This window comes from Molothrus aeneus, unplaced genomic scaffold (assembly GCF_037042795.1).
Source record: "Molothrus aeneus isolate 106 unplaced genomic scaffold, BPBGC_Maene_1.0 scaffold_35, whole genome shotgun sequence".
Classification (NCBI taxonomy): Eukaryota; Metazoa; Chordata; class Aves; order Passeriformes; family Icteridae; genus Molothrus; species Molothrus aeneus.
In genome coordinates this window covers 3,171,552-3,192,197 of record NW_027099016.1, presented here as the reverse complement: position 1 = coordinate 3,192,197, position 20,646 = coordinate 3,171,552, and the positions used below count along the sequence as shown (strand labels likewise).

At 47.7% G+C, this 20,646-nt stretch overlaps 1 long non-coding RNA gene and 1 pseudogene across 1 annotated transcript; both read right to left on the bottom strand.

The window, feature by feature from the left end:
• The window catches only part of LOC136570611 (uncharacterized), a 708,931-nt pseudogene that overhangs the window by 641,467 nt on the left and 46,818 nt on the right, over positions 1 to 20,646 (bottom strand).
• On the bottom strand, positions 6,439 to 12,180 carry LOC136570698 (uncharacterized). The gene is made up of 2 exons (XR_010785554.1): positions 9,902 to 12,180; positions 6,439 to 8,628 (listed from the first exon to the last, which is right to left on the bottom strand). It is a non-coding gene; the product is annotated as an uncharacterized lncRNA (long non-coding RNA).

Below are 20,646 nucleotides of genomic sequence, written 5' to 3'. Positions count from 1 at the left end.
GATTCAAACTTTTTTAACTTCTAGTGTTAAATTATCATTATTTCACATTTTTACATCTTAGAGTCTGTTAACCATTCTCCCCCAGCATTTTCTTTTTTTTTTTTTTTTCCTTTTTGATTTTAACAAATTTTGGACCACATGAAGTTTACACACAACTAGTTTATTTCTAAGAGTTTGTCCACAGCCCTTTCTTCTTCTGGTATAACCTCTATTCCCAGCTGGATTTGTAAGTCTTTTCCCAAGAAGTTGACACCTGCTCCAGGAACTAATATGACATCTCCTACCCCCATTCTGGCTTCCCCTTTAATTGCTACATTTTTAAGGACAGAGATCAGAGATTTTAAACCCTTCTCCTCTTCCCCCTGCCATGTCTGCTGTGTCACCACCTACATCACATCCTCCTGGAACATCTACTACAGAAGTTCTCTCTGCATCAGTATGAACTATAAAATTTTTAATAGTTCCTCTTGGGGGCCTACTTTTAAAGTTATCAAAGGCTCCAGGTGGCATTCATCCCCCAGAAAACAGAGCCCAATGTTCCTCCCACTCCCTCGCCGGGCACACCCCCTGAGCCATCCCCAGGCCTCCTCCTGAGTGAGGGTGACCTCCCCCCTGCAGCAGAAACAGCACCCCCAGTCCTCTCCCGGGACCCTGACCACGCCGGGCTCTGTCTCCTTCCTGAACCTCCCCCATGGATACAGAGGGAGCTGAAAGCACCGAGGGAACAGAGACCAGGCTGAAAGTTGGCTGTAGAGCCAGATCCAAAAGGGGACAGAGGGAGGAGCAGAATTCAACAGTGTGGCTGGAATCAAGGAAGAAACAGGGGTAGGTGAGGAACAGTCAGCTGGGAGGAGCCACAGCAGGGACGGGAGTGATCATGCCCGGTGTGGGTGAGGAGGGCTGGAGCTCTTGGGTCAGACAGAGAAGCTGGTATGGGTAGGGAGACTGGAGCTTCTGGCATGAGCAGAGAAACTGGAGACAGGGAGAGACAGTATTTCCAGAGGGTCCCTGCTCTCTTCTCTGGTTCCTTATCTCATTTCCCCAGGACCCCACCCACTCGTCCCTGCTGCAATCCATTCCCCTGACAGCTTGAACATTCCTCACAGCATGAAAAAACCCTTCCTTTCCAATATTGTCCCACACTATCCACCTTTCTGCAGAGAATAAAGTTAAGCAATCTATATTACATGTACTTTCATTCATCCATACTCATTCACTTTTATTTATTTAATACTTCTCACTCATTCCCACTCACAACAGGTGTCATGGTTTGACACTGGCACAATGACAGTGCCCCCATGAGGATACCCTCTCCCTGGTAGCTGCTGTGAGATGTGACCAGGAATAAGCAAAGCAGGCTCATACTTAGGAAAGAAAATAAAACAGAACTTTATTAACTACTCTACAACTATAGATAAAAGGAGCACACACAGGGAAAATGAAAACCTAACAAATACATTTCCTCCTCCCCCCACCAAATTTCCAACACAATACATCTATTCCTCAAATCACCAACTCTTAGTCCAGAACCACCCTTCAGGCAATCAATCCTCAGTTCATCAAGAGGAGAGGAGTCCTTCTTGTACCATGGGCTTCCCCTGGAAACACAGCTGAAGCCTCGTGTGTTTCCGTGTCACTCGTGGCACTGCCCGGAGTACATCTGCCGTCGTGACCTCTTCCTTTCATGTCCAGTGCTCTCACCACTAAACACGGACCAGAGCTGCTTCTGGGGTTGTCTTTTAAGGATGCTCTGTCCCGATCCAAAAAAGGCACAGTCTCTCCTTTGGGACACCTGTCCCCCCCATATTTTTTCACCCCCTGGGGCCGAGGGGCACCAACACTGAACCCTCTTGGTTCTGAGGCATTGCCTCCCCCTAGATGCAGTCTCTGTGTCACAAGGAACATGGTTCTGTCCATGGCTATACAAAAAGAGTCCAGCAAAAGCCACTCCATCATCTCTTCCCACTAGGATTCTTCTCTACTCTTCCACTATTTCTCACTCGCCCAGACCTCTCTCACACTTGCACATTCTTTCCTCATCTTCCATTCTATCTTCTAGGAGAGGTCAATGATCTGTAAAGTTCTCATTCTCCAAAAAGGGGTTAAAAGCTCCTACAAGCGGCCGGCTGAACCCCCCTTCTTCTCCGTCCCAGCCGTGCTGCTGGCACAGGCCCATGTTTATCCATGTTTATCCAGTCTCAAGGTTACAGTCCCAGGCAGCGGCTCTCTCTCTCTCTCTCTCTTTGTCTCTTGGGGGGGCTGCCCGATGGCTCCCGGTCTCTCTCTTTCTCTTCCACCCTTCCATCCCCGGGCTCAGGCCTACCTCTCCCGGCCACATGGCTTTTCCCCTCCCCCTGCCCAGCCAGCAGCTGGGCCAGGGGAGAGACCTGAACTCTTTCCTCACCGGAACCCAAGAGGAGCCTCCCAGGGGACAGGTCTGCTTTTAACTCCGTGTTCTCAGAGGCGGATCCATGTCCTAATGGCCATATTAGATGCCAATATTAAAATCTGAACATCCATTGGCCCAACCACAGAATCACAAAAAACACATTTCCTGTCAAATCACCACACTACCAAACGTAGAGAGACAAAATCCTTCGAAGTCTTCAGTCGATGGAGTTCCCCTGGTCACATCAGGGGAGATCTCAGAGATTCTGGTCAATTCAAATTCCCATTATAGTCTTTTTAGATGGGGAAAGGGGATGAGTCTTGAAATCAAATCAAAAGTAGTAAAGAATAGTCTATTGTAATTTCTGGGAAAAAAAAATAGGCATTGAAGAAGGGTACAAACAGTCCATGTTCCCAGCAGTGGGTGAGAGCCATTGTCTCCTTGGTCCAATGGCCACACCTGCAGGCAAACATCTGGCTTTGGTCAGCTCGCCTCCCCCACACACCTGCCCGGGCTGGGGGTTTCAGTCCCAGCCCTTGGGAGGAGGGGGAGCTTCTCCACATGGGGGTCTCATGTCTCAGTCCTTGAGGGAGAGGCTTCTCCCATCTCAGTCCGTCCCTCACGGTGCTTGTAAAGCAGATGTGGGGTCTTCTGTGGGGACCACCAAAGTAACCCAGAAAAGTCCAGCCAGGCTGAGAGGTGGGGAAATTCCAGGGCCATTGTTGTGAAGCAGGTGCAAGGGAAGAAAAGGGCAAGGTGTCCCCCTTCTCCTTTTCACTAGGTTCAGTCTTCCATGGAAACAAACACACCTGCAAACAACAGCTTGGCAAGCCAAGGGCTTTGCTCAGCCTCAGGATCCTGGTGAACAACTCTCCAGAGCAAGACCAGGATTCCAACCAGGGTCTTTTTTCGGTGGTCCCAGTTTCTGTCCTTTTCACGACGATGGTGAGGCAGATGAGAGAAGCTTCGGACAGAGACTGACACCATCCTCAGCCACCCCCAGGGCAGCGCAGGCCAAGTCCAGGGACACTGCAGGGTCATGGGGACACCGCACAGGTGGCACCAGGGACATGGCACTGCCACCTGTCCAGTGGCACCAGTTCAATGCCAGTGTCCCTGTGCCACTGCCACCAGCCCTGTCCAGGTGTTCCCAGTTCCATCCCAGCGCCACCACCCCAGTGTACCCAGTTCAATTCCAGTGCCACCAGTTCTGTCCCACTGTCACCACCCAAGTGCCACCACTTGATGTCACCAATGCAGCTTCAGCCCAGTGTCCCCAGTCCTGTCCCAGTGCTCCCAGTGCCACCACCCCATTGTCCCCGTATCAATGTCACCAGCCCAGTGCCACCAGTTTCAGCCCAGTGTCTCCAGTCTCATCCCAGTGCCCCCACCCTGTCCCAGTGTCCCTGTCCCAATGTCACCAGGTGTGTCCCAGTGTCCCCATTCCAGTGTCACCAGTTGTGTCCCGGTGTCACCAGTTCCACCCCAGTGCCACCAACCCAGTGTCCCCAGTCCCTTCCTAATGTCCGCACCACAGTGTCCCCAGGGCTGTCCTAGTGCCACCACCCTGTGTCATCATTCCAGTGCCACCAACCTGGTGTCCCCGGTTCCATTCCAGTGTCACCAATCCAGTGCCACCAGTTCTGTCCCACTGTCACCAGTGTTTTGGGGGATCCCAGGTGGAGTTTGGAGGCTCCTGGGGGTTTTTGGGGGATCCTGGAAGGGTTTTGGGAGGTCTCAGGTGAGGTTTGGAGGTCCCAGGTGAGATTTCCAGGGATTTGGGGCTTCCCAGTTGAGAATTCCCACAAATTTGGGGTTTCCCAGGTGAGAACACAGGCCAGGGGCTCAGGGGGGCCGAGGGGGGAGGGCCTGGGGATGTTTTGGGGGGGTTCAATCGATGGGGTGGCCTGGGGGGTGCCGAGGGGGGGTCGTGGTGAGTGTGGGGGGGTCCCATGGATTTGATGCCTCAGGTTTTGGCTTTTCTCTTTTTCAGATTCTGTGCTGCTTTACTCTGTGGGTCTGAGCTTCATATTAAGGGATGCTGAGCTCTGTTCACAGAGCAGGGAGACAAAACAATTCCTGCTCTAGCTGGGAACCCAAGGACAAATAATCCAAACCTCAGGCCCAAGAGCATAAACAACGTGGACTGAAGAGAGAAAAACAAGAAGGATGGGACTTCATCAGCTAAAGGTATAATTGGACAATTAACTCCAATATGCAAATGGAGCAGAACTTATAAAAGTGCCAGACCTCGTGACCGGTCGTCCATTTTGGGGCCATTTTGGTTCATCTTGGGCGTAGCCCTGGCTGGGCTCTTGTTCTGCCCAAGGTGTATCCATGGAGGCCTTTTAACAAATGCATGCTTTACTGTGTAACCGCGTCTGGCCTCTGTTCTAGGTCAGCCTTGTGCAGGCATCAGTTGTGGCGAGCACGAAGGGAGCCGAGGCACCCGGGCAAGGCTGGAGCAGAGGCAGAGGAAGGTGCAGCTGCTGCCCCCAGCCCGCGGCACTGGCGGGGCCCAGGTGCGGTGCCGAGGGTGCGGGAGGCCGAGAAGCTCGGGAGGAGCGAGAGAGGCGTGAGCGGCTGCAGGGGCGCTGCGTTTATCGGGTGGGGGCGGTGGGAAGGGGCGTTTTGTGCTCGGGAGCGCAGCGGGTGCGGTGCTCGCTGCGCCCCGGGCTCGGGGAGGGCGGGCGCTGTGAGCAGCGGGGTTGGATTGCGGGGCTGGGCTTGGCCTGGGGCCGGCAGTGCTGGCGCAGGGGATCGTTCCCGCAGCGCCGCTCCGGAGCGCCGCGATTGGAATCTCGCTCTTTCTCTCGCTCGTTGGGTCTTTTAATTTCTACTCAGAACTGTTAAAATTCCGTGTGTATATTCTGCTGCGAGTGTTGTAGTGATAATATCCCGAGAAACAGTCCCCTGGGCTTAGCACTGAGAAACTGGGGAGCCCTTACCGGGGGGAGCCTTGTTTTTCAAAGCCAAGCTTATTGGACTCTCAGAAAAGATCTGGCCGCGGTATGAACTAGAGGACAATCAGACGAGGCCCGAGTTTGGTAGTTGGGATAAGAGATTAATATCAAGTTTGATTTCCCGTAGACGCGAGGATAAATACTCGGGGTGCTCAGGTGAGCTGGAGTATGCGAGGCTCTTTCTGGTGTCAGCGTGTCAGCGGAGCCCCGCAGCAAAGCAAAAGGAAGAGCATCCCTTAGTCTCAAAGGGAAAAGGGGAGAAAAGGGGAAAAGAGCCAATAGTGGCAAACAAAAGTAAAACGAAGGAGGAAGAAGGCTTAGATCGAGTCGCTCCGGCCCCGAGGGTGGGGTCGGTCGGGTCCGGGCCAAGGCGCGCCCCTCCCGCCGCCACCGCCGGCACGATCGGGGGGCGGGGGAGGCGCAGCTCAGCCGAGGCCCCGGGCAGAGAAGGAGGAGAAAGGCGAGCCTGGGCAGGCAGGGATGGCGCCGGCCCCGGCCAGGAGGAGGAGCCGGGGGCGGAGCCTCGCACCGGGAGAGGGGAGGGGATGGATGGCGGGCACAGCCCACGGCACCGCCCCGAGAGGAGGAGGAGGAGCCGGGGGCGGAGCCTCGCACCGGGAGGGCGGAGAGGGCCCCGCCCATGGGGGGAGGGGTCTCTCAGCTCCCAGCCCTGTCGGTTTCCATGGCAACCCTGAACGCCAGGGCGTGGCTTCGGGGATGACGTCACCGGCGGACGCGCAGCCCGGGTTAAAAGACGCAGCAAATCCTGCGTGGGGCTTCCTGGGATCGGGGGTAGGCAAAATAGATTATAGGGTACAACAGGGTCAGCCGAATCGGAGAGCTCCTGCTCAAGCAGCTCCGAGGAAGATGAAATTGATGAACTCATTGCAGCCTTGAGCAAGCGAAGGAGGGGAAAGATCGTGAGAAAAGCCATCAAAGAGTGTAGCCCCATAGTGGAACGTACTAGATAAAAAAAGAGAAAATAACCGGTTTTACAAGCCCCACTACGACCAGCAGTTGGCAACCAGGGGCCGATATATGTAAAGGTTCCATATTCCCTTGTGAAAAACATGGTTCACTTTCCTGTTAAAATCTAAAAGTTTAATAAAGGACAATAAGAAACAGAGACAATAAAGCAAAGATTATGGGCCGGGTGCATCTTGGCACTAATCCAAGAGCACCCCTGCTAGTTTGGGAAACGCCCTTTTAATACTGTTTCTATTACATCAACCTGTTGCATATTCATATCCATCATCCAGTTTACATATTCCAGGAACTGTTTAGCATGGCTCCTCCTCGGGTCTGCCTTTTTAGAGCATGTGTGTTTCTGGGCTGTGGTTTTGGTTCCCTCTCTTGATCACTTCCACTCTGGGCCTTGGTCCACACTTTCTTCAGGCGGCAGATGCTGATAGTTGGCATATCAATAGCAGGGTGCCCATGACATGTTCACTGGATGTTATCCTGACCAAACGGACAGTTCACTCCTAACTAGATCAGCTACCACTACTGCTAGGTCTAAGGTTTTGTTAATAGCAGAAATAAAAGCAAAGTTATTTTAACATTGTACATACAACATTCATCTTAATATTTGTAAAAAACAAACCGTATAATATGCATTTATAACAATCCCTCCTCTTCCCTTTTTACAAATCATTTGGCTTGAGGAGTATTTCTTTTTTTCTATCCTCCATTATTTGCTTCCTTTTTTTCATAAATCATTTTTGCTTCTTCCAAGGGGTATTTCTTAATATTTTGTTTCTTTAATACCGTAATCTTTTGTGCAGTCCCAAATGTAGTCAATTTTGGGTCTATAGGCATTGTTACTGAATCATTAAAACTGAAAATCAGGGACAAAGACTCTCTAACTAGTTAAAGTTAGAAAGTTGTATGTTTATTACACCAGTGGGCAGCACAGGGGGAAGTTGTCCCTGAAATGTGTGACTGCACCATACCAGGATTTTTGCCTTCTATTTGTTTCCCAAAATAATACATATGCACAACCCCAGTACCTCCTATCCCCACTTTGTATTAAAATGAGGCTATTAGTCCTTCACGCGTGCACAATTCTTCTCTTGAATTGGGTGGGTGTAGTGGTTTTGGTTTGCCAATTTCAGGTTTCCCAATTTTGAGATTTTCCTGGCCAACACACCAAAGAATGTGGCAGGTTCAGTGCTGGCCAATCACCAATACACTCACTTCCTGCTGTGAGATGGGATTAGGAGAAAGGCAAAGCAGGCTCAAAACTTTAAAAGTGTATAAAGAAAATGTTATTAAAAGTAACTAAAAAGAAAAAAAAGTAGTAAGAATCAAAACAAATCCCTCAGAACACTTCTCCTCCCCCCACAACCTTTTCTTTTCCACTGACAGTGTAAAGAAACCAAGCCTAAGATTTCCAGTCAGTTCACCACTTCCAAAGAAGTCTTTCTTCAGTTCACTGAGGGAGAGAAGTCCCTCTTGTTAAGGTTATGGAGGCTTCTCCACAAGAGGAAAAGAACAGTTCTCTCGTGGTTCTCAATTTCATCACGAGTAGCAGCTGCCCGGGGAACCCTGCTGTTGTGAAATCCTTCCCATTGCCACAAGCCTTCCCACTGCTCCTCGATGGGCCATGGCGACTTGGGGGGTATTGTTTTAATGATGACAAGTTCAAAGGCAAAAGTTCTCATTATCTATTTCTAAAATATATCTTCATCCCTGGGAACAGAGATCTTCTTCTTCTCCTGGAAACACAGGACTGCTCTTCTCTCTTCCCCTGTTCAAACTTCTCATGGGATCGCGGCTATTTCAACATCTGCTTATCCTAGCATGGAGGCTTTTGCTTGATATCAGTTTGAACACTTTCATCTCCCCATAGTTTCATGTGTTATAAGGAAAAAGAGTCTTTTCTCCATAGCTTCCAAGAGGATTTCAGCTCCAAAAACAAGGCATCTCTTCCTCCCTCCCACCGACTAGAAAGGAGAGAGTTCCTGGATTTTTTTGTCTTTAACATGTGTGTTTCCCAGAGGCATCTCCAGCTTCTCAGTCGTTCAACAGACTGTCAGTTACACAAAAAGCTTTGCATCACTCCCCTGAATTTCCTCCCATTTGAAACCATGACAGTCGGTGTCTCGAATTGGGTCAGTGGTCCCAGGGATGAAGTCAGGAAGGTCTTCGTCAGGTCTCTGTGACCCTCTGGCACGATCCAAGGCTTTGGGATGGATTAACATGGAGGCCAGGTGCTGGGAATTGTTCTACTGGTTTCAGTATGTTCCTATAATGGTTCACTTGCTCCACTTCTTTCTACAAATGAGCTCATAATATAACAATTAACTTTAGCTGAAGCATCTAATAATGATTAACCAATTGTTGGTGTATCTGACTTCAATATGAATTGGTTCAACCCTCAGCTAAAATCTCAAATTTTTAAAATCATGATTCAATCCCTACTCCTTCTTCAAGGTTGGTAAATTCTTTTACTAACATAGAGATTCTTCTTTATCTAGCCAACTTATGTAGTAGGTGTTTCTTAAAACCGTACCATCTGTTCTCAATATTGAAGTTAAAGCTGCTACTTGCCCCAACAGTCTCTAATTCTAAGTAAGTACTATAATAGACAAAATCAAACTTATACTAACTAAGAGAAGTAAAACAATAATTGGATGAACTAAGACATTGAGCAAGTCAGTTGCCATTGGAGACTACTCAAAAAGCACATCCCACTGATGATGGGATGGGCCTTCTTCCAATCTTTTAAATACTTTCTGTATAGTCTCTGTGGGCATGGTGTATTGTAATCAAAGTTCTTTTTCTTTTATCTTTAACTTCTTTAAGAATTTTCTTTAATTCATAATGTTTGAACAATTGGCTAACCAAAGTTAAGTTCATCCCTATAGGCAGGCACAGGCAATATTTCTTGGACAGTGATCAAATTTGCCTTTATATGTTGGTATGATACGACAGGTGCCTGATAGGAAAAAGCACATCCTTTGATTTTGACAAAGTTACAAATGCACAGGTTAAACTGAGTTTCCTTCACAGTGATCTCATCTACTGTTATAGTGGGATATGCTGTTCTGAGGCAGATACAACCTTGTCTTGTATACACAAGCAAGATTGTCTGGTTAATGGGATGCATTTCAAAGTGATAAATACTTTGCTCTGTATCTGAGTCTAAACTCAGAGCAATTAAGCATTTGTCACAGTATTTAGGATTCTTGATGAGATTCATGAAATCTATCTTGGACAAACACAGATTTACATCCCCAAACACTTCTTCTTTCTTACACAGTTGCATTTGTAATTTTTAGCATTTGACCCAGAGACTTAGGTTAGTTAAAATCATAGGCTTTCCCTTGGCACTTATATACTAGTCACACAATTTGGAAGTGGTGCTGTATTAGCTGTGGTTATAGCAATAATCATAAATGCCACAACTCTTTAAGCTACACCTACTTGATTATCTATTACAGCTACAAATCTTTCTGTTCTTTGGGGGATTATTACACTGTGCTTATCATTTTACTCACACTCTATTTATTTTCTTGGGAAAGTTTTAATTTCAGTTTGTTGTTACCCAGTGTATCTTTCTAAAGTCCTTCAGGAGCCTTCTTCATTCGGGAATGATGGATCTAGGTGCTTTGTTCCTTAATCTTGATTGCAGTAAAGGTGGTGAGGAGCACTTGGAATGGTCTCTCCCACTGTGGTTCCAGAGTTTTCTCTGCAAAAGACTTATATACATAATTCCCAGGCTGTACATTATTTCACACACAGAATTTCACACAGAAATTCTAGGTTGGAAGAGACCTTTAAGATCATCGAGTCCAACCCATGTTCTAATACCTCAACTAGATCATGGCACCGAGTGCCACATCCAGTCTTTTTTTAAACTCTTCGAGGGATGGTGACTCCACGACCTCCCTGGGTAGATGATTCCAGTATTTGACTACTCTTTCTGTAAAATACTTCCTCCTTATTTCTAGCTTGCATTTCCCTTGGCGCAGCTTGAGGCTGTGTCCTCTTGTTCTGTCGGTTGTTGCCCGGAGAAAGAGACCGACCCCCAGCTCACCACAGCTACCCTTCAGGAAGTTGAAGAGGGTGATAAGGTCACCCCTGAGTCTCCTTTTCTCCAGGCTGAACAACCCCAGCTCCCTCAGTCGCTCTTCATATGGCTTGTGTTCCAAGCCCCTCACCAGCCTCGTTGCTCTCCTTTGGACACGCTCAAGCATCTCAACGTCCCTCCTAAAGTGAGGGGCCCAGAATTGGACGCAATACTCAAGGTGTGGCCTCACCAGTGCTGAGTACAGGGGAAGAATGACCTCCCTGATCCTCCTGGCCACACCGTTCATGATACTGGCCAGGATGCCATTGGCCTTCTTGGCCACCTGGGCACACTGCTGGCTCATGTTCAGCCGACTGTCAACCAGCACCCCCAGGTCCCTTTCCTCCTGAGCACTGTCCAGCCACAATGTCCCCAGCTTATATCGTTGCAGGGGGTTATTGTGGCCAAAGTGCAGGACTCGGCACTTGGACTTATTGAACTTCATCCCATTGGATTCTGCCCATCCCTCCAACCGTTCCAAGTCCCTCTGCAAAGCCCTCCGTCCCTCTAACAGATCCACACACGCTCCCAGCTTAGTGTCATCTGCAAATTTGCTAATAAAGGACTCTAAACCCTCATCCATGTCATCAATAAAAACATTAAACAGAACTGGCCCCAGCACAGAACCCTGAGGAACACCACTGGTGACTGGCCTCCAGCTGGATGCAGCACCATTCACCAACACTCTCTGGGCCCGGCCATGCAGCCAGTTCCTGACCCAGCACAGAGCGCTCCTGTCCAAGCCACGGGCTGCCAGCTTGTCTAGGAGTATGCTGTGGGAGACAGTGTCAAAGGCCTTGCTGAAATCCAAGTAAACAACATCTACAGCCTTACCTGCATCGACTAGGCGGGTTACCAGGTCATAAAAGGTGACCAGGTTGGTTAAACATGACCTACCCCTCCTAAACCCATGCTGGCTGGGTCTGATACCCTGGCCATCCTGTAAATTTTGCGTGATGGTGCTTAATATAAACTGTTCCATTATTTTACCAGGTACTGAGGTCAGACTGACTGGTCTATAATTACCAGGATCTTCCTTTGCACCCTTTTTGTGAATGGGTATCACATTGGCCAGCTTCCAGTCATCCGGAACCTCGCCAGTGAGCCAGGACTGCTGGTAAATGATGGAGAGTGGCTTTGCAAGCTCATTTGCCAGCTCTCTCATCACCCTGGGGTGGATTCCGTCTGGTCCCATAGATTTATGAGTATCCAAGCATTTCAGTAGTTCTATGACTGCCCCCTCTTGGATAAAGGGGGGACCATTCTGCTCCCTGTCACCATCAACCAGCCCAGGTGGGCAGGTGTCTTGAGGGCAAGTCATCTTCCCACTAAAAACTGAGGCAAAATAGGCATTAAGCACTTCTGCCTTTTCCTCATCTTCAGATACTAAGTTCCCTCCTTTGTCCAATAAAGAACAAGGGCTGGTCATACCTTTCCTTCTACCATTAATGTATTTGTAAAAACATTTTTTATTATCCTTTACAGAAGTTGCCATTCTAAGTTCAAACTGAGCTTTGGCCTTCCTAATTTTTTTTCTGCATGCTCTAGCAGCCTTCTTGAATACTTCCTTAGAGACCTGTCCCTTCTTCCAATGCTGATACATCCTCTTTTTATTCCTAAGTTCCTCCAAAACCTCCTTGCCCAACCAGGCTGGACGTTTACCCCGTTGGCTGATCTTTCGGCACACAGGGATGGTCTGTTCCTGTGCCCTCAAGATCTCTGTTTTGAGGTATGCCCACCCTTCCTGAACTCCTTTGTTTTTTAGGACTGCTTCCCAAGGGACGCTCTGAATAAGTCTCCTAAAAAGGCCAAAGTCTGCCCTCCGGAAGTCCAATGCAAGAGTTTTACTGGTACTCTTCCTGATTTCACCAAATATTGAGAACTCTATCATTTCGTGATCACTTTGTCCCAAGCGACCTCCAACCACCACATCTCCCACCAGCCCATCTCTATTTGCAAATAGCAGATCTAACATAGTCCCTCCCCTGGTGGGTTCACCCACCAGCTGTGACAAAAAGTTGTCCTCCATACATTCTAAGAATTTCCTGGACTGCCTCTTTACTGCTGTATTAAGTTCCCAGCAGATGTCTGGCAGGTTGAAGTCACCCACAAGAACAAGGGCTGATGATCTTGAAACATTACCTAGCTGCTTATAGAATAAGTCATCTACCTCTTCTTCCTGGTCGGGTGGACGATAACAGACTCCCAGTATGGTGTCAGCCTTGTTGGCCTTCCCTTTTATTCTTACCCATAGACGTTCAACTCCATCTTCCTTAGGTTTAATTTCGGTGGCATCAAAAGTCTGCTTAATATAAAGGGCCACCCCTCCACCTCTTCTTCCTTTCCTGTCTCTCCTGAAGAGCTTGTATCCATCCAGTGCAGTACTCCAGTTATGTGAGTCATCCCACCATGTTTCTGTGATGGCAACTGCATCATAGCTCTGCAGTTGCACCACGGCCTCCAGCTCTTCTTGTTTGTTGCCCAAGCTGCGTGCATTGGTATACATGCACCTCATCTGGGCTACTGACTTCTCCCCTAACTTAGCCTTGTAATTCTTGGGCCTGTTTCCAGATAGCTCAGCTGGTTCCCCTTCCCCCTTCAAACCTAGTTTAAAGCTCTCTCAATGAGGTCTGCCAGTTCATATCCTAAAACCCTTTTGCCCTTAACAGAGAGGTATACCCCATCTGGTTCCAGCAGAGAAGATGCTGTAAAAGTTTCCCCATGATCAAAGAATCCAAAATTTTGCTGATGACACCAACCCTTGAGCCACTTGTTGATGATGCGTATTCTTCTGTTTCTTTCATCATTTTCCTCTGCCACCAAAGGGACTGAGCAGAACACTACCTGAGCTCCTGCCCTATCAACTACCTGACCCAGTACCCTGAAGTCCTTTCTAATTGCCTTGACACTCCTTTTCTCAATCTCATCACTGCCAGTCTGGAGTATCAGCAGTGGGTAATAATCAGAGGGCTGAATCAGCCCAGGAAGTCTCTCAGTGATATTTTGTACCCGGGCCCCAGGGAGGCAACAGACTTCCCTGTGGGATGGGTCTGGTCGACATATGGGACCCTCAGTTCCCTTCAGGAGGGAATCACCTACTACGATTACCCTTCTTTTCTTCTTGATGCTAGAGGTAGTGATCTGTCTTACAGATGAATCATAACTGGGGGGTTCACTGGTCAGACAATTTTCTCCTAAATCATCTGGTTGGGTCTCTCTATCCAGGGTCTCATACCTATTCTGAAGTGGCACTTGGCTGGATGATGGGGAGGGGGAGGACTTTTTGTTATTACCTCCCTGAATGGGGACCTGTTTCCACTCCTCTTCATCTACCAGGTGCTCTTCTGTTGCCCGAGGGTGGGAGGCATATAAGTCCTCAGTCTCTTGGTCAGAGGCCTCCCTTAAAGATGGAAGGGCTGAGCTCCACCAGTCTATTTCCCTTTCACTTTCCCTGATACTCCTTAACCTTTCAACTTCCTCCCTAAGCTCAGCCACCAGTGAAAGGAGGTCATTCACTTGTTCACACCGCAGGCAGGTCTCCTCCACAACACTCCCTGAAGCCACCGATAAGCTCAAACATTCTGGGCATGGATGGGTCTGTACAGACACATCCTTTTTGGAGGGCCCGACTTGGTCACTTGTACCAGCCACAGCTTTTGACCTTGTAGAGACCATCACTGACAAACACCTCAAACACAACCGGGCAGAAGAAAGACCTCAAACAATACAAAGGACTCCTTACTAGCGAGACAACTGGCAACCCTGCCTGCTTGCCCTGCCTGCGCGAACTGCCGCGCAAACTGCCTCGTATATTTCCCAGAGACTCACAACACCCCTGTTTGCCCGCTCCTGTTCGCTGCGCTCCGGGTCGCCGCGCTCCCCAGACACCTCTTATAATCAGCCACTCAGCAGCAACTCAGGAAGCTCCACCCTCAGCTCCTCTCTGACTCACAATTATGTACTGGTTCATAACAATGCTTTGGTTCCCTCCTGTGCTTTGGCAGTTCTAGTAGGGAAAGCTTCTGGCCACCCTGAAAAGGTGTCTGTTAACGCCAATAGGTATCGATACCCCCCTCTCCTGGGCAGTTCTGAAAAATCAATTTGCCATTGTTGCCCAGGTTCATATCCTCTCTTAATTTGTTCAAGATTTGGTTTAGGAATATTTTTGGGATTAGTTTAGAGGCAAAGGCTACATTGGTGAGTCACCCGAATCACTGTACTTTGCAAGTTTCTGGCTAGGATTCTGTTTTCAAGTGATTATACAAGGTGTCTATTCCCCAATGTGTTTTCTCATGTTCATCTTTCACTATGACCATAGCATCTAAGAGGGGATCACAGGCCTTCCTTTCCCTTCATCTGCAACAGCCCATCCCTCTTGATTATAACTCCCATTTTCTTCCTCAATAAGCCTTTTTTTCTTTTTTACTGTTTCTCCCCCTTCTGTTTGCACCAAGAATACTTCTTTGGCAACTTGACTCATGGCATGTCGCACACATAAAAAGATGCATGGGACGATGAGCATGAGGACTAAGAGTATTATTAGAATATAAAATCCCATTTTTAAAAACCCTCTCCATAAGGGAGAAAGATCAAAAAATCCCGCCACATCATCAATCTGTGACTCAGTAATTTCGCCAAGCTTCTTTATACTGTCTTTTATTTTTTGAATACTTTCATGAATTGATCTTGAATGATCCGAGAGATTCATGCAGCACATTCCCTCAAACTCTTCACATCCATGTCTATGAGTAAGCAATAGATAATCGATTGCTATTTGAAGAGTTGCCTCTCTCACAATACTTATGTCTTTTAACATATCACTCAAAGCGAGAGAGACTGATTGAGCATGCTTGCTCAACCAACAACCCATGTGGTCCAGTTGAGTCAAGGCCACCCCCGACGCTGTCTGAGGTGAGAAAATTGCTGCCGCAATTCTCCTTGCCTTGTCCCAGGTGTATACATCATTATCACAGTCTGCACTGTAATGTTTCAAGGACCTTTTCTCTTTATGTTTTTGCTCTCTCAATACTTTCAAATCTGGTGATAACATTGAAATCCTCCCAATGCTGCATGGACCTCCCTTGGCATTTGCAGGAATGCTGTGCCAAATTCTGTCCCCACAAATTAAAAACAACCCATGTGGCAATTGCACTGGGACCTGGATTGATCTTTTGGCTGTCGTCTCGGTGTGATTGCACCAAGCTGACGCGTTTCTATAAAACTTGTGATTTGGAGTGACATCAACGCTTTTGTTTGTCCTTGACACATTCGAAATTTCGAATTTCATGCATAGTTTCATTGTTGTGGACCCGAAAATTTCCAATTCCTGCGGTTCAGTAGCCACAGGTAAAAGATGTGTCCAAGCACACCATTCATTCACAGGATCTTTGATGACCTGCGAAATCTCCATTGGAGAATGCCCTGGAATTGGCCACTCGTCCACTGGCAACCCAACCATGCATGCTGTGAATGGTTTCCCTGGTTTCGAATGTGTCAGGCAGATACTTTCTAAGTTCGCTGCCTGGGCTAAAGTTTCCCAAACATTTTGTTTTGGTTGATTGATGGGTAGATTTGCTCCATTGCTTAAAGCAACAGATGAAAGCATGAGCATCATGAAGCTCATGACTTCATCCTTATGAAAAATCATTGTCATGCTCTCACTCAAAGCCACAAAGGAAAAACCCCCAAAGTTTTTATTCTTTTTGTCCCTCTTCTGAGTCATTGCTCACAACTTGAGTTTCTTCCTCCGTCTGCGTGCTCGTTTCTCTGCCTCTGGGATCTGTGCTCTCCTGCTCTCTTCCCCGAAATGGCTTCACGTGTCGCGCTGACACCCACTTCAGCCCTTGCCCTGTGGAAACACAAGCGAAACCCTTGCCCCAAGTGATTAGTTTGAAAGGACCCTCTATTTGTCCTGTCTCTGGGTTTCTGATCAAAACCAAAGGATTCTCCCTTAGTTTTGCCTGAGAGCTGTTTGAAAAATGCCTCACGATTGGTGGATTGGGTTCAGAAGATGAACTGTTAAGAAAATTCAACACATACAATGCTTTGTTTAACTTCATGTGTGGTGTCGCCTCTGGCTCCCCCCTTTTCTGCCTGTCCAAAAGGGATTTCAGGATATGATGTGTTCTTTCAATGATTGCTTGACCCATGGGTGAATGTGGAATACCAAATGTATGTCTGACACCCCATCTTTTCAAAAATTTATCAAGCACCCTGCCTGTATATGTTGGGCCATTGTCTGTTTTTATTTCTGGAGGTACACCTAATGATGCAAATGCTTGCAGGACATGTCGACAAGCATGTTCTGCTGTTTCCCCTGCATGTGCTGAAGCAAAGACTGCCCCTGAGAATGTATCTACTGAAACATGAACATTTTTGAGTCTCCCAAATGATGGATATTTTGTGACATCTGTTTGCCACAGCTGAAGACTTTGCAGTCCTCGTGGGTTGACTGCTCCTGTTGAAGCAGGTGGCTGCACAAGCTGACAGTCTGGACAAGCACTAATGATTTCCCTCGCCTGAGTTTTTGTGAGACAAAAGGATTCCATCAGCGCCTGCGCATTCTGATGAAAAAATGCATGACTCAGTTGTGCTTGCTCAAAAATGTCCGGAAGTGTTTGTGAAATGGGCATTGTCAATCTGTCTGCCTGAGCATTCCCTTCTGCTAGAAATCCTGGAAGTGTTGTGTGCGCTCTGATGTGAGTGATGAAATATTCTTCTTTCCTGCTTTCTAGCAATGTTTTCATGCTTGCCAGATATGAATATAAAACTTCGTTGCTGACTTCTTTCAAGAGCGAACCTTCCAATCGCTTGACCACACCCACAACATATGCGGAATCCGTGACCAAATTGAGAGGTTGTTGGAACAACTGAAATGCTCGGACAACAGCTGCCAATTCCACAATTTGTGGAGAGCCTTGAACCGTCTTCACGTCTGAGTCCCATTCCCCTGTCGTTGAGTTCATCCACGTGATCACTGACTTGTGTGTCTTCCCTGAGCCATCAGAGAACACTGTGATCCCGTCCAGAGGTTCTTCACTTATTTTTGGCTTTGCTCTGTAACATATTTGCGACTGCAACATTTTGTGCTGCGGGAAATTGATTGTGCAGGTTCCTGGAAAGGCTAACAATGCGATTAACAAATCTTTTGATTTTTGCATCGCCCAGTCGAAATAATCTTTCTTCAAAGGTAAATGAATCTCTGAGAATTCTCGTCCTGCCATTGTCAGCAGCCTTGTTCTCGCCTTTATGATGATCTGTGCTGCCATCTCCAAATCTGTGAGAATTATTTTTGAAGGCCTGTATGGTAAGAAAATCCACTCTATGATTATCAAAGGATCTCTTTAAGATGAATCCCATTGGAAAATCAAACCATGGATCTGCGTTTTCTTTCCCAGCACTGCCAACTGAAAAGGCAACGATTCAACGAATCGATGTGCTTGTCTCTTCTGAATAGCATCTGTAACTTTCTCCAACTCTTTCTTCGCTTCCCATGTGAGTGTCCTGGGAGATCGAATGTCTGTGTCTCCTCTCAAGAGATCGAGCAACGCTGGAATGTCGCTGTTCGTGATTCCCAAAATCGATCTCATCCAGTTGATCTCTCCTAGAAGTTGCTGTAAATCATGCAGATTGTTGACTTTTGTGCTGATCTCCATCTTTTTGAGGTCTTATCGTTTTCTCTGAGATCTTCCACCCTAGATATTTCCAAGGCGCGACCTCCTGAATCTTTGAAACACTGATTTCCAGACCTGCCTTTTGCACTTCTGCAATCACACAGTCACGAGCCTTTTGCAGCTCTTGTTGTGTTGGTGCCGCAATGAGCAAATCATCCATATAATGAATGATTTTCACCTTCGGAAATTTCTTCAGCACTGGTGACAAAGCTCGTGCCATGTACCATTGGCAGATTGTTGGTGAGTTCTTGAGACCCTGAGGAAGAACCACCCAATGGTACCGCTGCAGAGGTGTTTCCTTGTTAGTACTTGGAACAGAAAAGGCAAGCCTTGGAGCATCATCTGGATGAAGCAGAATACTGAAAAAACAGTCCTTGAGGTCAATGAGTGTTGACCTCAAGCGGCCAATCTCTGGGAATCATTGAGACTGAAGGAAGTCCCAGCTGAAGCGGTCCCATGTCTTTGAGAACTTCGTTGATCTTCCTGAGATCATGCAACAGTCTCCATTTGCCTGATAGCTTCTTTTTGATGACGAACACTGGAGAGTTCCAAGGGCTGTTTGTTGGTTTGATGTGTCCCTTCTGCAATTGTTCTTGGACCAGGTTTTTCAGTGCACTCAACTTTTTTCGCTCCAGGGGCTACTGATCCACCCAAACTGGATCATCTGTTCTCCAAGTCAACTTCAGTGTGGTGAGTGCCGCAGTGACCCCGACTAAAAATCCACCTCAATCTTCGTGCCCCATTGTGCCAAAAGATCTCGTCCCCAAACTATGATTGGCTTTTGCACAACAAAAGGACAAATGATCGCCATCTTGTTTCCTGGTCCCATGACAACGATGGAATTCTCACTCTGCAGACACAGAGAAACTCCCCCTATGCCTGAGAGAGATCCCAAGGGTGCAATCAAGCTCCAGTTGCGAGGCCAAAAGATGTAGGATATTACTGTGACATCTGCCCCTGTGTCGAGCATGCCTCTGACCGCTATTGTTCTGTCTCCACAAGTCAACTGACACGTGAGTGTGGGTCGATCTCAACCTATGTGCTTTATCTATGTAGTATGTATTTCAACATGCTCCTTCAAATGAAGCCCTTCCTCATCAAAAATTGACATGACTTCTTCAGTGGCGGGTGCTGGCAAGGCGAAAGCTCTCGCAACCTGAGTGTTTTCTGCCACGGTCAATGGTGGATGAAGCGCTTTTGCCAAAACTGTCAGTTCCGTATTCTTGTCCGCTGAAACAACTGTTGGATAAACAATGAGTCCAAGGATGCTGCTTTTATCTTGTCCTATTATTAAAAAATCTTGTCTCTTATATGAATCTCCGCGGATACCTGTTGGAATCTCCACATGACTTTCATCTAGAAAGCATACTAATTTTGAAGCTGCCAATGTGCACTGCGCTCCTGGTGGAAGGAGGTCTGGGTCACTGGGGAATCGGCTGAAGATTTGCTGAGGTCATCTGCTTGACGTTCCCCGATGACTGTTCTGTTTGCTGTTCTGTCACCGCCATCACTTGTGTCAACGCGCGCTGACGGTGTGTGGGCGCGCTCCTTTTCCCGTTTCCCGGATATGGTAAAGGATTCCCTTCCACGTCCGTCTGAGAATAACATTCTTTCACAGAGTGCCTTCCTCTTCCACACCATGCATAAAGTGGCTTTTCTGGTTTTTGCGTCTGCACTTGTGCGTGTGCTTGTGGACAATTCTTCTTCAAGTGCCCAAACGCTTCACACTTGTAGCATTGTCCTCCCAACGGGTTGTTCTTTTTCTGGATGGTTGCAAGAACTTTACTCTGTTGTTGAAGTACTTCTTCCAGCATTTTTTCCAACACCTTGTCTTCTGACTGTTTTTCTGAGTGTCTTTTCATCTGTACTTCCCATTCTCCTCTCAGCTCGTCCCTACGATCGATGCGACATGCTGAGGTGTTCCCACCTTGCTGCATGCCTCCACCAGCTCTGCCAAGGATGGCCGTCCTGGCATTGCACTGATGACCCGTTGACAATCCGGGTTGGCATTGCCGAAGGCTAGACTTTCCATGAGAGGTCTCTTCACTGCCTCATCAGTCACTTGTCGATCCACAGCTTGCGAGAGTCGATCTATGAATGACGAGAATGGTTCCGTGGGACCTTGCCTGATGCATGAGAATGGAACGTCCTGAACTCCCGCTGGAGCAATCTGCAGGATCGCTCTGCGTGCTGCTTCCTTGATGTCATTCAACACTCGTCGTGGAAGTCGTGCTGCTTGCTCTGCTGGATTGTCATCTGGAGGATCCCCTGCCAACTGTGCCTCTGTGAGATTTGCGTTTGGCCCACCTTGATAACTGTTTCTCAACTCTGTGAGATACCTTCGCCATCTTCTTTCCCAGATGAGACTCTGTGTGTCCGTGAGAATCATTGACACAAGGCTTCGGATATCATATGGTGTGAGGTCGTACATATTGAATGTCCCCCTCAGGAGTTGTTTGAAGAATTGTGAATTCAGCCCATTATTCTGAATGGCCTTTGCTAAGTCTTTGACTACTTCATGACCCAACCTTTCCCACCTCAGATTCT